The sequence below is a fragment of the Squalius cephalus genome (assembly GCF_949319135.1).
Source record: "Squalius cephalus genome assembly, chromosome: 4".
NCBI lineage: Eukaryota > Metazoa > Chordata > Actinopteri > Cypriniformes > Leuciscidae > Squalius > Squalius cephalus.
In genome coordinates, this window is record NC_137125.1 from 12,863,406 (window position 1) to 12,867,927 (window position 4,522).

At 40.5% G+C, this 4,522-nt stretch overlaps 1 long non-coding RNA gene across 1 annotated transcript; it reads right to left on the bottom strand.

Annotated features, from left to right (window-relative positions):
* Nucleotides 1-2,052: 2,052 nt before the first annotated feature.
* Nucleotides 2,053-3,337, bottom strand: LOC307157443. Its single transcript, XR_013820979.1, has 4 exons — nt 2,871-3,337; nt 2,648-2,743; nt 2,379-2,460; nt 2,053-2,194 (listed from the first exon to the last, which is right to left on the bottom strand). It is a non-coding gene; the product is annotated as an uncharacterized lncRNA (long non-coding RNA).
* Between the last annotated feature and the right edge of the window lie 1,185 nt (nt 3,338-4,522).

A 4,522-nucleotide genomic window follows, 5' to 3' on the forward strand; every position in this document is an offset into this window, starting at 1 on the left:
TTCACCCAAAATAGGCTCGTTCGTTTGTGCCGGTAAAATTTTTGTTTGTGCTGCGTTGGGTTTTAAAATATCAGAAATTAAATCAAATTAAATGTTGATATTTATTAGGCCTATACAAGGCTAACTGAATAAAATAGAACATCAACTTCTTAGTGTTTTTGTAGCCCCTGTAGTGTTTATTAAAAACGTCATGTTGTTCAGACATCATGTCAGACTTTCTTTTTCTGCCACTCTCTTTCTCTCTGAGCAAAATTTGTGTGCGTGTGCCATCAAGTCGTAGTTTAATCTAACTTCAGCATTTTTGGGCAAGAGAACAGGAAACCTATCCTCGAGGTGAGCACACTTTTGAAGTAGAATTGACGAAGACATTCTGTCATCACATAATGTGTTCAATAAACAATTATCTTTACTTCAGTCTCTCCTGGTTGTATTTTATTTTTATTTTTACGAGTCTCATCTGCTACACTTCACTGCCACCACTAGGGCCAAGTGACATTTCTGTTCAAGAATGCTCTTGTATAAAATGGTGTAGAGTTAGTGGAGAAAAGGTCGATATAAATCAAACTACAAAAGTCGTTACTAATCCAAATTTCTGGCCAATGTAAGTATACATTGTTTTAAAACTGTCAGTTACAATATTAGTAGCTTCAAGAAAAATTGTACAACATTCAAGAGAGCTAAGACTTGTTATTGAACAGAAACCTAATTAATAACACTTATGTTACTAATTTAGCCATGAAATGCTGATTACAGTTGCACAAAGTTGCCTTTTAGTATTAAAAAACGACCATGGGTCACATGTGCAACTGTATTTAACATTTCATATCTAAATTAGTGATATTAGTGTTAGCAATGAGTTTTCGGTTTAATAAACACTGACAATCTGGGTCAACAACATTACCATATTGGTCCTAATATAAGATATATTATCCATCTACATTATCCTTACTATATTATATTATCCTTATATTCAGACCAATACAGTAATATTAAAACAAATTTATGCTGTACATGATATTTTTTGGAGTCAGGATAATTGAGGGTAATTATGTTTTGCTTATGCCAGATGGCCAAGAAACCAGCAGTCGATAGGGATTCCATTTTCACAGTCCTGTGTTCATCGAAAGAGGCCATAGTCCAAAATGGCAACATAGCTACTCCTAATCAGAGCATCTGGACAGAGCTTAGTAAACAGCTAGACAACAAGATCACTGCAAAGGCACTATACACTTTTGTTAAATTAAACAGACACAACATCTGGAATGCTTTAGGGTTTACTCATGAAAGTGATCATGAAACAAGTGGCAGTAGTGATGACACTGATTTTGAGCCAGGGTCCCTTTCCTCCAGTCCAAAAGATTGCTGCACTTTTGATTTTGAAGTTCCATTTCAGAAATGGATTGAATTTATGCCTGAAACAGTAACATACAAAAACAAGTTCTCTAAAACAAAAAAAAGGGAATACACAGTTTTGAAGCCTGGTATCTGGACGCATGTGATAAATCATCACATTTGGCAAGAAGTGAAATGCCCCTGCACATTTGCTTTTAAAAGAGCCAAGGTCTATCCATCAGTCACAGACAAATATATTGTTATCAGAGGCAACTGTAAGGAGTGTCGTGGCCACATTCACATAAAATGTGACAAAAAGCCTGAAATAAACAGCACAATGATGTTCAGGTGTTCGCTGAAAAACACTGATGACTCCCTGCATACTCGCTGTTCCAAGCGTGCCATGTCTGGTAACTTGCGTGTGCAGATATCTAAAGAACTGTGTGAGGGAAGAAAGGAACCCCATGTATGGACGGCATCAGAGGCAACAAAGCTGATGGATTTTGGAGATCCTGAGCCAAGTCATCTGCCAAATTTGGCCACCCTGCGCAAAGCAAAGCAAGAGAGAAATGATTTAGAATTAGGCGACAAGGATCCTATTCTATCATTGCAGATGTTAAAATACAGTGCACCTCACAGTGGTAGCATTAAAGACAAGTTTTTCTGTCACTATTGGAGTCAAACACAAATGTATATGTACAAGACATTATCAAAGACATCTACTAACCCCACTGTGAGTTTTGATGCAACTGGCTCAGTGGTGAGGAAACTACAGAGACCAAATGGCAAGTCTGGCCATATATTCCTATATCAGGGTGTTGTGGCAGGGGGTGAGAGCTCAAGTGTCCCAGTGGTGCAAATGCTGTCAGAGAGACATGATATTAATGCCATAACACATTGGCTGACAGAATGGATACGCGCAGGTGCACCTACTCCAAAAGAGGTTGTGAGTGACTTTTCTCTGGCTTTGCTCGGAGCTTTGGTAAAGGCTTTTACTTCTCATCCTGATCTTAAGACCTACATCAATGAGTGTTGTGGTGTCTTACTCGGTAGACAGTCAGCAAAAATCCCACCTTGTTTTGTGCGGGTTGATGTTGCACACTGCATCAAGATGATCTGCCGGTGGGACTGCTTGAAAAAAAAACCACATCGCATTAAAGATTTCTTTGTTAGGTCAATAGCTCAGCTTCTCATGTCACAATCCATGGACGATGCAAGAGAGCTACTAAGATGCATTACTATTGTGGCTTTCAGCGAAACAGAGGGCAGTGACAGCTCTGGAGCCCCCCTCATTTCAGAAAGGTGCAAGAAATACCTAAAAGCCCGAATTGCAGAAGAGTGTGTCATCATTCCAGATGTAGAGGGTGCGGACCTGGAGGAAGTGGATCCATGTGACCAAACACAGACAGACCTGCAGCAGTGGGTAACAGATATATGTGAGGAGAGCAGGTCACTTGCCACATCTAATGGTGATCATGACAATATGCACTTCCTCCCTGAGATTATTCCACATATAATCTGGCTTGCAAATTACTTACCTCTCTGGACAGGGGTAATGATCCCTCACTTCCGGAGCTCCAAAATCACCGCAAGTTCAGCCAATGTCGAAGCCGAGTTTAAAAACATCAAACGCGGCCTTTTCAAGCATGAACACTTGCCTATTCGAGTGGATCGATTCATTGCTCGACATCTGTCCTTCATTGAAGGCAACATGCGTATTTTTTCTGCAAAACAAAAGAGTGTGGAAAAAGGTGAAGAGGATAAGGCTGTTGCGACAGTGATCGACACAGGAGTCAATCCACTACCAACCACAACCTCCAGTGTAGATGGAAGGCCAGAAATGGATGCTTCCTGCTCTGGGAAGTCTGACACTGTCACAAACATCCATCCAACAGATGAAGAAGCTGTTGAAAACTGGAGAGGCTTAGCAGTTCCACCCAAAAAGAGGAAGAGGAGTTCATACCTCTCTCCTTGTCCTGAATGGCTCCATGCAGATCCATCTGTGAGAGGGAAAAGACTCAAAGTGGACCTGTTGAAAAATGGAAACAATCAACAGCCTGTTAAACTCAGGAAATCAAGAATCTCTGTGCTGAACACATGTGCATTTTATGCTTTTTGTCAATGCTTATGTTGTGCTTACTGTGATAGTGTCACTTTTGAAAATATTGTTTGCAATGAGGATTCCAACAACCTCCTCCAGCTAGTGAAATCCATCACCACAAAGGGTCTGAATGCACAGGCCTACATACAGAGGGCAGAACTGCTAAGCGAAATATTCAAAGCTGTCCGACTGAAGTCTGGTGCCCTCCAAATCGATGCACAATGCCACATCTCCACTATCATTGAAAAGTCAATGACAAAACGCACTTGTGTTTCATTATCAAAACAGTGCTCTTCACAGTATTGTGGTCTCAGCAAACAAGTCACAAGGGAAATTGCATTTGTTTGTACTTCTGTTGCTGTACTGCAGGCTTCTGGCGTGGCTCATCTTCAGACCGCAGTGGAAGAAGGCCTTGACCTTCCGGAGTCCCCCTGCCTCAGGCCGATCCAAAGTCCGTCACAGTGTCCCTCTGCAATCAAGCCAGATACCTCAGAAAAAGTGCTCTGTGCAGGGAAAGTTTCTCACAGTTACAGTCTGGGAGAACTTATGTGGATTGACACTGACCTGGGAAGCAACTCCACAGAATTTCCTTTGAGTGAATTTCCCTCCGATCTGATGCTCCAGGGAAAGAGATTTACTTTACGGGCAGTCATTGCTTTTAGAGGAGGCTTAACCCAGGATGCTCTTGGACATTATGTGGCCTATTGCAGGAGGTCTCCATGTGTCTGGGAGATGTATGACCTGAGAAGTGGAGTGACAGGAGCGTCAGATAAAAACAAAATATGCCCACATGCTGTATTATACACAAAAGACTGATTGCACTATTTATATTTAATTTCACAAGTTAAATTATTTTTGTTGAACTTTTTGTATGCCACACACCCTGGTTTTCTTACTCCTGTTAGGAGAAGTAGTGTGCTATTTTATGGAAGTTTGCACTCAAGTCTATTATTTTGTGTGGTATCTTTGGTTTGAAGACAGATTGTAACTTGTCAGTATTAAGTGTTTTTAAGTTTAAGTTTTTAAAGGTATTTTTTTTTTGTTAATGGATGTTCGATAGTACATAATTAAATTTCAAAAGTTAAATCA